Source organism: Pleurodeles waltl, chromosome 2_1 (assembly GCF_031143425.1).
Source record: "Pleurodeles waltl isolate 20211129_DDA chromosome 2_1, aPleWal1.hap1.20221129, whole genome shotgun sequence".
NCBI classification, from domain to species: domain Eukaryota; kingdom Metazoa; phylum Chordata; class Amphibia; order Caudata; family Salamandridae; genus Pleurodeles; species Pleurodeles waltl.
Window position 1 is genome coordinate 256,163,076 of NC_090438.1, and position 14,402 is coordinate 256,177,477.

Consider the following 14,402-nt stretch of genomic DNA (forward strand, 5'->3'; position numbering starts at 1 on the left):
CCTCATTCATGACCTCCAGCTCCTTATCAAAGAATTTCAGTTTTCTCTTCCTCCCTGCAGTGGGTGTCTCCTTGGTCTGTGACATGGCTGCAGGTGCTCCTCTCAGCTGGGTGTGCCTCTGCTGTCTGTGCTGGGTAGACTCCTCCCTGTTCCATGGGGGGTACATCCTGGTTCTGATGTTATAACCAGGAAGTGTGTTTTCTTCTTTTTTTTTGGCACCCGCTCGCAAATTACGACACAGTCGCAATTTACAAATCTGGGCCACACCCATGAGCAATTTGCGAAATCGCAATTTGTGATTTCGCAAATTGCAATGCAACGCCGCACTGAATCGCAAAATGGAATTGCAATTTCTACTTACATCACGTTTTGCGAGTCGGAAATAGTGATTCGCTAATTCCGACTCGCAATTCTTCAGCTTCCTACATGTAGCCCGTGATCTCTTTGTATGTTTTTAGCTTCGTTTTTAATTAGAATTTAGACTTTTAGCACAGAGCATTTTAGTTTTGGACTCATGCATCCTCACTAGTGAGTCAGCATCCTTGTTTCGGCAATGGGGACGGTGTGGTGAATCCATTTTAGTTTCCTATTGCGACAGAGGAGTTTAGCTTAGCCTTTGGCTTGCAGTTCTGTGACCCCGTCACCTAATGACTTTTTACCTACTTATCTTCCTCTATTTTATTTAATTTATTTATTATTTCTTCAATTGTTTATATTGTATAAAACATGTTTTGATTTTCATTATCATTGCCACTCTGAGAGAGCGTCATGTACGTAGGTATTGTTATCATGTCCCTTTCTCACTTACGTATGATAGAAACATAGGTGATCAATACAACCCTGGTGGACGGCGTTAAAGCGGCGGTAAGACCGGCAACAGGCCGGAGGTAAAAAAAAATTGCAATCACGACCATGGCGGAAACCGCCAACAAAGACAACCACTTTAACACTATGACCGCCACGGCTGTACAAACAAACAGCGCAGCGGTCACCGCCAAAAGACAGGTGGGAGACAATGTACCGCCCACACTATTATGACAGGCCAATCCGCCACCTTTTCCGGGGTGGATTCACCGTTGATAAAAACACGGCGGAAACAGGAATTTCGAAGGGAAAACGCTCACTTCTACACACTCCACGAGGAACGAGGATACCATGGAACCGGAACTCCAAATCCTACCTGCGATAGTCTTCCTGCTCCTCTACCAGGAGCACGAACGCCGGCGGCGAAGACCACAGTGAGTACTGCACCTACAACACAGGGGAGGGTGGAGGGAAAAAACAGGGACACACACACGCAACACCCCCACCCTCACTAATGCATATCAATACATCACAGTTACACTGCCCAACCCCCCCGGAAGAATGCAAAGACCAAAGAAAATGAGTGTGACCATCGGAATATATTACAAACAAGTAGGCAGAAATATATATATGTACACCATGTACAAAATATATACCAGGCATAGTAGTCCAGGTACTGCACAAAGAAAGTCTGTGGAACACTGGGACCACACGGTATGGGTGCGGCCCTCACAAGATCCCCGACCATGACGGAGAGAACATTGCAGGGGCATCAGACAGCAAGAAAACAGGCACCTCAGGGGGAAGGAAAGGGGGGGCACCTCAGCCGCTTGAGTGCACAACACCAAATCCACGAGGGGGCCACATGCCCACTATTCCATCCTGGGGAGTGCAAAGCCACAGTCTCTCAAGTCTCACAAGTGGGTGGGTTGCCCACTGTTCAATCCTGGGGAGTGCAAAGCCACAGTCTCTCAAGTCTCTACAGTGGGTGGGATGCCCACTGTTCAATCCTGGGGAGTGCAAAGCCACAGTCTCTCAAGTCTCTACAGTGGGTGGTTTGCCCACTGTTCAATCCTGGGGAGTGCAAAGCCACAGTCTCTCAAGTCTCTACAGTGGGTGGGTTGCCCACTGTTCAATCCTGGGGAGTGCAAAGCCACAGTCTCTCAAGTCTCTACAGTGGGTGGGTTGCCCACTGTTCAATCCTGGGGAGTGGAAAGCCACAGTCTCTTAAGTGGATAACAGTCTCCACTGGTTCTGGAGGGGGCATGGTGCCCAGAGTGCTTCATCCTGTGAAGGACAGAGGTAGTGGATGGATGTCTCCACTGGTTCTGGAGGGGGACTGGTGCACAGAGTGCTTTATCCTGTGAAGGACAGAGGTAGTGGATGGATGTCTCCACTGGTTCTGGAGGGGGACGGGTGCCCAGAGTGCTTTATCCTGTGAAGGACAGAGGTAGTGGATGGATGTCTCCACTGGTTCTGGAGGGGGACTGGTGCCCAGAGTGCTTTATCCTGTGAAGGACAGAGGTAGTGGATGGATGTCTCCACTGGTTCTGGAGAGGGACTGGGGCCCAGAGTGCTTTATCCTGTGAAGGACAGAGGTAGTGGATGGATCTCTCCACTGGTTCTGGAGGGGGACTGGTGCCCAGAGTGCGTCACTCACACTGTGACGGACCCAGTTGCGTCAGTGCCCCTGCCGCTCATGGGCTAGCGGTGCTTGAGTTGGCGGTGCCCTGTTCAGCGGTGCTTGAGTTGGCGGTGCCCTGTTCAGCGGTGCTTGAGTTGGCGGTGCCCTGTTCAGCGGGGCTTGAGTTGGCGGTGCCCTGTTCAGCAGTGCTTGAGTTGGCAGTGCCCTGTTCAGCGAGGCTTGTGCTGGCGGTCCTTCATGGCCCAGCGGGGCTTTTACTGGCTGTCCTTCATAGCCCAGCGTTGCTTTTGCTGGCGGTCCTTCATGGCCCAGCGGGGCTGGTGCTGGCGGTCCTTCATGGCCCAGCGGGGCTTTTGCTGGTGGTCCTTCATGGCCCAGCGAGGCTGGTGCTGGCGGTGGCCTCCTGGGCAGCTGGGCTGGGGCTGGCAGTGACCTCCTGGGCAGCTGGACTGGGGTTGGCGTTGGCCTCCTGGGCAGCTGTGCTGGGGCTGGTGATGGCCTTCTGGGCAGCTGTGCTGGGGCTGGCGGTGGCCTCCTGGGCAGCTGTGTTGGGGCTGGCGGTGCCCTCCTGGGCAGCTGGGCTGGGGCTGGTGGTGGCCTCCAGGGCAGCGGGAATGATGGCGGTCTTCTCCGCTGTGCAGCTCTTCCCAGACTTGCCGGGTTTCTTGTGGCCCTTCCCCACCTTGGAAGTTGTCACAGCTGACTCCACACTCCCAACGGGACCCCTGGGAGCGGCTTTGGTGACTGGAGTCTTCCCCCTCTCCCGCCGGGCACTGGCCAACTTCTGATGCTTCATAGGTGGGGGACTGTCTGTGCTGTGGCTTCGTGCCGCACTGGCTGTCCTGGTGGCCGGTGCACTCCACATACCGGTAACTACAGGCACCACTGGTCCCGGAGATGTTTTGGCTGAGGTGCTACTTCGGAACCCATGAGATGGACGGGGTGGGGGAGGTGTGGGAAAAAGGTCAAGGGTGGACAGGAAAAGGTTTTTGGACACACAGGGATGGGTAGCAGGAGGGGGTTTGGGAGTGGAGGAAGAGGTGGTGGTAGTAGGAGGTGTATGTTTTGACTTTGGGTGAAGGTGCATGCGCTGGAGGCTGTCGTGAGGTGGATGGCTGTTGGGTGGGTGTGTGCCTGCGTTTGTGTATCTTGGGACGGGGCGTCACAGACACACTGGGAGAGGACACAGGGGACGTGTGAATGGTAGTGGGGGTGGTGACTGAACGTGAGCGGGGTGTGCTGGTGGGTGTGCTGGTGAGGGACGTCGTGGCTGTAGAGGTAGTGCATGCTGGTGTGAGTGTAGCCAAGACTGGGAAGGAGGAGGGAGACGACGAGGAGGGGGACACAGTTGAGTCAGTGGATGTTGGTGTGTTTGCATTTGTGTGTTGCTTGCGTGAGTGCCTGTGGGATGTGTGGTGCTAATGTTTGCCTGAGCTTCCCTTGTGTGTTGAGGTGTGTGCAGGCTGGTCTGATGGTGTGCTTGGGATAGGCAGAGGTACAGGGGATTGGGTCTGGGTGGAGGAAGTTGGAGGGGGGAGGCTAGAGATGGGGACAATGGCTGCCATCAGTGCTGAGGCCAGAGTTTGAAAAGCTCGGTGAAGGGCCGCCTGACCAGAATGAATGCCCTCCAGGAATGCATTAGTTTGTTGCAACTGCCTTTCTACACCCTGGATGGCATTCAAAATGGTAGACTGCCCAACAGTGAGGGACCTGAGGAGGTCTATGGCCTCCTCACTGAGGGCAGCAGGGGTGACTGGGGCAGGGCCTGAGGTGCCTGGGGCGAAGGTGATGCCCACCCTCCTGGGTGAGCGGGCACGGGCAAAGGCTGAGGGGCTGCTGGGAGGGCGGTGCTGGTAGAGGGGGTGGTGGCTGTACCTGTAGATGCGGGGGCACAGATGTTGCCACCACCACAAGGGAGCCCCCATCAGAGGACGAGTCCGTGTCGCTGGTGTCAGCTCCTGTCCCTGCCGTGGAGCTCCCCTTGCCCTCCGTCCCACTCGTGAATTCAGAGTCCGTAGTCTCGCCCTCCAGGGCCATGTGGGATGCAGCTCCCTCCTGCTCCGGTGCCACTGCTCCTCCACCTGATGATGCTAATGCACACAAGAACAGGGAGACCACAAAAAGGGGGGGGGACAATAGAAGAAAGACATGTTGAGTGCATGGATTACCACTACTGTTGGCGGACACGACAGACACAGAAGCCCCTGCACTACGCCGCGCTCTTGGGCTCCACTGTTCAATTCCTGGGAAATGGCCTACAAGGCTATGGATGACATCTGCACACATAGATGACACAGGGGCATGAATAGCTGTACTTGGCACTCTACAGAGGTGGGCTGGGGTGCCACATGGCCTGCCTTACGGAGGGGCCTTGCCTACGGAATTCGCCCTGGCCTAGGGAAACCCACAGCCCTCCTCCCCCACCCAGACAACTCCACTGCGCGCAAAGTCAGCAGAATGAGAGTGTACTCACCCCCTTGTGTCTGCTGTGATGCCCTCAAGCGCCCATCCAACTCCGTGTAGGCCACTGCCAGGATCCTGAACATCAGGGGGTCATGGTGCGACGGGCACCTCTCCCACGTTGGGAGGCCATCCCCAGCTCCGTATGTGGTAGACCCCCAGGGTCCGGACGTCCTTGCCGATGGCACGCCAAATATCTTTCTTCTGGTGGGCGCTGACCTACATGAAATGTACAGGGGAAGAAGAGAAGTCATTACCAACTGCACCGTAAAAGAGATTGGTCCCTATCCCTACCCTTGCCATGTGGCACATGCATTCACCGTCTTTCATGCACGCAGCACTCTGCCCACTTCCTTCTTACATCCAGCCCTCTCCACACAGGCATAGCCCATACAACATGCTCCCTGTGTACTTACCTGTTTGTCTGGAGGACCGTAGAGTAGCTTGTACTGGGGGAGGACCCCATCCACGAGCTTCTCCAACTCCTCCGATGTGAAGGCAGGGGCCCTTTCCCCAGATGCACGTGCCATTGTCTCTTCCAGACCGAGGTCACAGCAGCACTTGCATGGTACGTCCTCTCCTGTCGAAGATCAGGTATCGAGTGATTGAACAGATAGAAAATGGCGGTCACGACGTGGCGGTGCGTACCGTCACTGCCAGCGTACATTGTCATTGGCTCCTGTGACCAATAGGGGCCAATGTTAACCAATGCAGCATTGCGCCACGGTCTTCGACCGCCTACCGCGACGGTGTACAACGCCAGCGCAGTTACCTCACATCCCATTGTCCCACTTTAGAGGTCAGGAAGTCGCCATTTCAGGGGCCCACATGGCTTCATTTTCAACTGCGTCACACATACCTAGGCCTAGACTCAACACACATACAGGCCACCTTTTGTGTATGATTGGGGTTCTGGGTAAACTGTGGGTACGTACCTCTGAGTTGTTTGACTCTGTGCTCGCTGTTGTCCTTCATAGGCACCGTCCGCTGGGACATGTGAGGAGATGGCGGCATCCTCCTGTGTACCGACCGTTGGTGGACCTGTCGACAATGGAGGAGCGACATTTGATAATCACCTACAGGCTTGACCGTGCCACAATCCAGGAACTGTGTACCCAGTTGGAGCCATACCTGATGTCAGCAATCCGCCATCCCACAGGAATCCCCCTCAAGTGCAGGTGCTGTCAGTGCTCCATTTCCTTGCAAGTGGGTCTTTTCAAACATCAGTGGCCATAGCATCAGGGATGTCCCAGCCTATGTTTTCCAACGTATTGTCCAGAGTGTTGTCTGCCCTTCTGAAACACATGCGGAGCTACATCGTTTTTACTCAGGTGGAGGATTTGCCTACAGTGAAAGGTGATTTCTATGCCCTGGGACATATCCCCAACATCATAGGTGCCATTGATGGGACACATGTGGCTTTGGTACCCCCCACAGGAATGAACAGGTGTACAGAAACCGGAAGAGTTATCATTCTATGAATGTACAGATGGTATGTTTGGTAGACCAGTACATCTCCCATGTGAATGCCATGTTCCCTGGCTCAGTGCATGACGCCTATATCCTGCGGAATAGCAGCATCCCTTATGTGATGGGTCAACTCCAGAGGAACCGTGTGTGGCTATTATGTGAGCACCTGGAAGCTAGTCAGTGGGCATGGTTGTCTGGGTCTGGGGTTATCCCTCCAGGTTAGTGTGTGTCTAACAGTTGCCCCTTGCCATTTGCAGGTGACTCTGGTTACCCCAACCTGTGATGGCTACTGACCCCAGTGAGGGATCCCAGGACAAGGGCAGAGGAACGCTACAATGAGGCCCATGGGCGAACTAGGACGGTGATCGAGCGGACCTTCGGCCTCCTGAAGGCCAGGTTCAGGTGCCTCCATATGACAGGTAGATCCCTATTCTACTCACCAAAGAAGGTGTGCCAGATCATTGTGGCCTGCTGTATGCTTCACAACTTGGCTTTGCGACGCCAAGTGCCTTTTCTGCAGGAGGATGGTCCAGATGGCGGTGTTGTTGCAGCTGTGGAGCCTGTGGACAGTGATGAGGAGGAAGCAGAGGAAGAAGACATGTACAACAGGGACTCAGTGATCCTGCAATATTTCCAGTGAGACACAGGTAGGAATACAAACCTGCCTACTACATGTACTTTGGCACTACTACCTCTCTCCTGTCTGTCGTTTTCACCCAGTGTAGGGTCACTGAGTTGTCACTTACCCTTACGATTTCACAGATGTGGGTCCCACTGTGTGACATCTGCTTAGATTCCTCATGGACTAGAGCTGTGTGACATAGGTAAGTTGACATTACTATTAAAAAAAAAAAAAAATGTCACTGTAATTGCTAATACACTATTTTGAAATCACAGACAGACTCCAGATCATTTTGTGCTTTAGGTGTGTTTATTTAAATGCTCAATATTGGAGGGGGTAGTGAAATGGTGAGGGGCGATGGTGAAGGAATGTCCATGGCAGAATCCAGTCTATTAGTCTCACAGGTGCATTGCCCATATGGGCATAGGAAGTGGAGCTGAGGCAGTTTAATTATGGACAGGGTGACAAAGTGGGACAGTAGGATGACATCAGGGTGGTCTAATTTCTTGGCGGGGGTTTTGGCATTGTGCTCTGTCTTTGTCCTGTATCTCAGGGACCGTTTGCGGGGTGGTTTTCCCTCTGCAGGGGGTGGGGTGCTGGTGTAGTGGTCCTGTGGCGGGGCGTCCTGTCCACTAGCACCGGCAGAGGTGGTGGGCAGTTCATCGTCCATGCTAGCGTTCAGAGTCCCCTTGTAGTGCCACAGTGTCCCTCCTGGTGTTGAGTAGTTCCTTCAGCACCCCTGCAATGGTGCCCAGGGTGGAGCTGATTGTTCTGAGTTCCTCTCTGAAGCCCATATACTGTTCCTCCTGCATGCGCTGGGTCTCCTGAAACTTGGCCAGTACCGTTGCCATCGTCTCCTGGGAGTGGTGGTAGGCTCCCATGATGGAGGAGAGGACCTTGCTGAGAGTGGGTTCCCTTGGCCTGTCCGCCCCCTGTCGCACAGCAGCCCTCCCAGTTCCCCTGTGTTCCTGGGCCTCCATCCCCTGGACCATGTGCCCACTATCACTAACTCCAGGTCCCTGTTGTTGTTGGGGTGGTGGGTTATTCTGGGTTCCCTGTAGTGGTGGACACACAGCTGATTGACGTGTCCTGGGGACGGAGGTATGGGCCCGCTGGGTGGGTGCTGTGCTGGTGTTTCCAGAGGGGGGAAGTCTGTGGTGGCCTGTGCCTGTGTAAGGGGAACCGGCTGTCCAGAGGTCCCCGATGGTCCAGGCTGGTCATCTAGATCCAGTTGGACAGAGGTTCTGTCATCACTGTGGGCCTCTTCTGTTGGTGGTGTGGACATGTGTGGACCCTCCTGTACGGTGATGTTGGGTAGGGGTCCTGCAGGGATATAAAAGGATGTTTATTACATCTGTGTGTGTGTAATGGTGTGCAATGGGTGGGTGACTGTGTACCCCAGTGCTAGCATTCCTGTGTGGGAGCTTGTGTGATGATGGTTTAGGGGGGTGTATGGGTATGTGCAGTGGGCATGCTTTGGTGATAGGTGTCCATGCTTTGTTGTTGCATGCTGGGCTTGGTGTTGGGATGTGTGGTTTGTGATGTTGGGACATATGTGAGGAGCTGGGGTGCTGGGGGTGAGGGTGAGGGTGGGGGTATGTGATAGCATGCAGGTAGGGTGGGGGATGTAATAGTAAAGCTTTGTCTTACCAGAGTCCATTCCTCCACCTACTCCTGCGAGGCCCTCAGGATGCAGAATCGCCAAGACCTGCTCCTCCCATGTTGTTAGTTGTGGGGGAGGAGGTGGGGGTCCGCCGCCAGTCCGCTGAACCGCCAGGTGGTGTCTTGAGCCCACGGAACGCACCTTCCCCTGTAGGTCGTTCCACCTCTTCCTGATGTCCTCCCGCTTTCTTGGGTGCTGTCCCACTGCGTTGACCCTGTCCACTATTATTCGCCATAGCTCCATCTTCCTAGCTATGGAGGTGTGCTGTACCTGTGATCCGAATAGCTGTGGCTTTACCCAGACGATTTCCTCCACCATGATCCTGAGCTCCTCCTCCGAGAACCTGGGGTGTCTTTGCCGTGCCATGGGGTGGTGTAGGTGATGTGTGGGGTGGAGTGTGTGATGATAAGTGTGGTGATAAGTAGTGGTATATTGTGTGAGGTGCGTGGAAGTTGTGTGGGTGATGGTGTTGTGTGCCTGTGGATGCTGTTGTTCTTGCTGGTGCTGGCTCTCTCTGGCCTTCTTTCGGAATTTTTGGTCGCAGGGGTTTGTGAGTGATGTGGGTGTGTGTTTTATATTGTAATGGGTGTGTGGGAGTGGTGTGTGTATGTGTATCAGGTGTGTGTATTTTGAATTGTCCAATGTGGCTGCGTTTTGTAAATGTGTGTGTATTTTGAGCGCAGCGGTGTGTATTGCCAATGGAATACCGCTGTTGAAAGACCGCCACGTGGATTCGTGGGTCGTGATAGTGTGGGCGTATTTCTGTTGGCGTGACGGTGGAGTTTTTGTTTTCGCCAGTTTATCACTGACCTTTGGTGTGGCGGACTTGTGTGGGTGTCTGACTTTTGGCGGATTCCGAGATGTGGGTCATAATAGCTCTGGTGGAATTCTGCGGCGCTGTGTTGGCGGTCTTCTGCACGGCGGTAAGCGCCTTTTACCGCCAGTGTTGTAATGACCGCCATAATGTGCACCTGTTGGGCATTGTTTACGTAATTGCTTTCACAAGTCTGCCTCCTTATCAGTTGTTTAGGAACATACCTGTGTCAGGGATCCTACGTGATCTGTATAAATATATCTCACATGAAGAAGGTCATTAGAGGGATTCCTTCCAGATGACATCTATGCTGCACGTCACCTTGGTGCAGAACTTAGCCTTTATGTCATCACAGAGTCTGACCTTGAGACCTCATTCCAAGTTAACGAGGGTTGAGGGTGCTTCTCATGGACATGGTATTGGTAGATCAGGTTTATCATACCTAGCATTCATTAGGGTGGAAATTAGACTTTCTATGCTAGGAATTTTTCATATATTGTTTATTGTATAATGGTGGGGGGTTTATATTCACAACTCTCATCTTCTCAATTCTGCTTCTTTTACTGCTCAATAGTCTAATCATTGCAGCACATGCATTTTATCGTAGATTGCAGTCTTTTTAATAAATCAATTGAAAACTCTCCTTTATCTCCTTCATTGCCTATGTGTATATGAGACTTTTTGCTAACAAGAAAAAAGGTTAACTTATGTTCCACCATGACTACCCTGAAAGGTTTAATCTAGAGTCTATGCGTAAGGCTGCCAGAAATCACCTTTGCTTTCAGAGTTTTGGTGAGGTACTGCTTGTGAGCTTGGAGGGTTGGGCCGACAGATGCAAGTTTTTGTAGGTGTGACTTACCTACAAACACAATGCTGTCATTTCTAAACCAGCAGTATCGCTTAGGAGCAAGAGTCCAACTACGACAATAGGCCAAGCTCAGACCATCAATTAACTCCTTACCAGACAGGGAGATCCATTAAGGTCCAAGCCCCTGCCACTAGAATAAAATTGAAGGAGAAAGTGCATTCCAAACACTGAGGCCCTCATTATGACATAGGTGGTAAATCCCACTTACCGCCATGCTGACTGCTGACAACTTACCACCGCTGTGGCAGATATCCGTTCACCATATTATGACACACACACACCAATCCGACAGAATTCAGCCACATACACAAATCCCCCACAACAAAGGTCAGTGCTAAACTGGCGGTATCCAAACCCACAACGTTACGCCACCAGAACTACGCCCACCACATTATGACCCACGAATCACCACAGCGGACATTCAACGGCAGTAAACCATTGGCGGTACATACCACCGCGCTCACAATGGACACACACAAACAAAACAAACCACATTGGACAATTCAAATAACACATACCTGACACCCATACACACACAACACCCACACACTCACACCACTATAAAACACACACACACATTACCCACAACCCTTTACCATTACAAACAACTGCCACCAGAGAGAGACAGCAAGACCACAGACACAACCAGAGCCACACACTACTCACACCTATACACCACTCACGTACCCCACATCACACATCCCAACACATTACCCAACACATCCTTACCTACACACTTCACACAGCACCAATGGCACCACAAAGACACCCCCAATTCACAGAGGAAGAGCTATGGGTCATGGTGGAGGACATCATCAGGGTAGAGCCTCAGCTATTTGGAGCACAGGTGCAGCAGATATCGATAGCTAGGAAGATGGAACTATGGTGGAGAATCGTGGACAGGGTCAACGCCGTGGGACAGCACCCCAGAACAAGGGATGACATCAGGAAGAGATGGAATGACCTATGGGGGAAGGTACGTTCTATTGCAGCAAGACACCAGCTCACTGTACAGATGACTGGCAGTGGACCTACACCACCTCCCCTACAACTCACAGCATGGGAGGAGCAAGCCTAGACAATCATGCATCCTGAGGGCCTGGCCGGAGTATGAGGAGGACTGGACTCTGGTAAGTCAAATCTATATAACTATCACACCCCTACCTACATGCCATCACATACCCCACCCTCACCCTCACTCCCATCTCTCCACCACTACCTAGACACCCCACCATCACATCTCACTCATCCCAGTGCCAAGCCCTGCATGCTTCGCCAATGCATGGACACCCCTCACAGCCCTGCATGGACACTCATCACTAAAGCATGCACACTATAGAGGACTAATCAATCCACCATACACCAATGTACACAAGTGAAAGCTGAAAGGGCTAATACAACCAAAGAGGGCAAGTCACGGATGCACAATATGTCAGACACAGAAACCATAACACATCATTTTACATCCCCACAGGTACCCCAGCTAATGTCACAGGAGAGGAGGGGCCAGCAATATCCAGTCCTCCAACAGAAAAGACCCACAGTGATGACAGCAACTCTGGTCTTCAGGATCTGGATGACCAACCTGGCCCATCAGGGACCTCTGGACAGTCGGTTACCCAGGCTCAGTCACACACCACCACAGAGCCTCCCCCATCAGGAAACACCACCACAGCACTCACCCAGCGTGCCCATATCTCTGTCCCCAGGACACGTCAATCTGCAGTATGTCCAACTCTACAGGGATCACAGGCCACACCTCTAACCCATGACAGTCAGGGACCTGGGGTCAGTGGCAGTGGGCACACAGTTCAGGGGACAGAGGCACAGGCTAACAGGGACACAGGGAGGACTGCTGTGCACCAGGGGGAGGACAGGCTCAGGCAACCGACTCTCCAGGAGGCACTTGCAGAGATCCTGGGAGCATATCAACATTCCCAGGACATGATGGCCAGATCCTGGACAATGTGCAGGAGAACAGGCGGCTGCAGGAGGGACAGTACCAGGGTATCAGAGAGGACTTGCAGGCCATCAACAACACCCTGATCGCTATTGCCATGGGGGTGGCAGACATGGCCAACATTATGAGGGAGGCAGTCTTACACCAGCCAGAAATCTGAACAGCCTTCCACCTTCGCTGCTGCTAGTGGCCACAAGGCCCCACCACAGGACTCACAGGCCACCAGCACCCCTCCCCCTGCAGAAGGAAAACTACCCTGCAAACGTTCCCTGTGATCCAGACAGAAGCCAGAGATACTTACCAAGACCCCCACCAGGAAATGAGACTCTCCTGATTGTCACCCTTGTGTCCCACTCTGTCACCCTGTCCACCTTGAACTGCCATTGCCGCCCTTCCTATGTCCCCTTGGACAAAGCATCTGTGCTACAAATAGACTGGAACAATACCCTTGACTTTCCTCCATCATCACCCCATCCCATTGCACTTGCCCCTCAAAATGTGAGAACTTCAATAAACACCCTTGCATCAAAAAATAATTTTGGAGTATGTCAAATTTTTCAAGTATGCATTCTTTTAAACAGGTACAGACATTTCAATTCAACTGTACAGACAATGAGCATAGATTAAGGACCTGTAGCTGGCTACAGTGATCACACCAGGAGCACATGTGAGGTCACCAACATCTGCAAAATTAATTGCCAACAGGTACAGTAACTGGTCTTAGAAGTGAGAAATAGCAGCATGCCAGTGTCACAGAAATTCCAACAAATTTAATAGAAATGTAATGAAACACTGTCTAATGTGTGTCATTGGAAGTATTGTCGGATCACTGATGTTCTGTTGACTTCATTGTCATCCTATGCCTCCTCATCTTCTCTGTCCACAGGGTCCACTGCTGCCACACGGGCATCCCCAGCCTCCTCCTCCTGCAGAAAAGGTACATGGCGTCTCAGGGCAAGGTTGTGCAACATGCAGTATGCCACTACTATCTGGCAGACCTTCTTAGGTGAGTACCCCAGGGATCCACCTGTCAGATAGAGGCATCTGAACCTGGCCTTCCGGAGGCCAAATGTCCTTTCTATTATCCTTCTGGTTCGCCCATGAGCCTCATTATAACGTTCTTCTGCCCTTTTCCTGGCATTCCTCACAGGGGGTCAGCAGCCATGATAGGCTGGGGTAACCAGAGTCACCTGCAAATATTGAGGGACAACATTTAGCCAAAAGCTATCCCATATGGCACACACCATACCCATACACCAACGTATACTGGGTAGGAACCAGGGCTCACCTATTAGCCACACCATGTGCCTCTGTAGTTGGCCTATCACATTTCGGATGCAGGTAATCCTCAGGACAAAGGCATCATGCACTGACCTTGGATACTTAGCATTGACGTGGGAGATGTACTGGTCAGCTAAGCACACCATCTAAACATTCATTGAGTGGAAACTCTTATTATTTGTGAACCTGTTCATTCTGACGGGGGGAACAAATGCAATATGTGTTCCATCAATAGCCCCAATTATGTTGGAGATATGTCCCATTGCATATAACTCGGCCTTCACTGTGACCAAATCTTCAACCTGGGAAAATACAATGTAGCTGCACATGTGTTTAATCAGGGCAGACAACACTTTTGTTAGCACTATTGAGAACATTGGCTATGACATTCCTGCTGCCAAGTCCACTGACCCTTGGAGAGAGCCAGTTGCCAGGAAATGGAGCACTGATAGAACTTACACAAGAGGGGAGATTCCAGTGGGGTGACAGATAGCAGATATCAGGTCAGGCTCCAATTGGGCACACAGCTCTGTGATTGTGGCCCTGTCAAGTCTGTAGGTGAGGATAATGTGCCTGTCCTCCATTGTTCCCAAGTCCACCAGGGGTCTGTAAATGGGGGTATGTCACCATCTCCTATTCATCAGCAGTGGTGGCAATCTATGGGGCAAAAGAGTGGGGAGCCGGTCACAATCTCAGCAATGGGGCTACAACAGAACTTTGCATGCTCTGAACCTGTAATGGGTAAGTGTGATTTGTACAGTATGCCCAATTCACCAGCGACGCAGCAAATATCCATGGCCTGCTCCCCCCCTGAA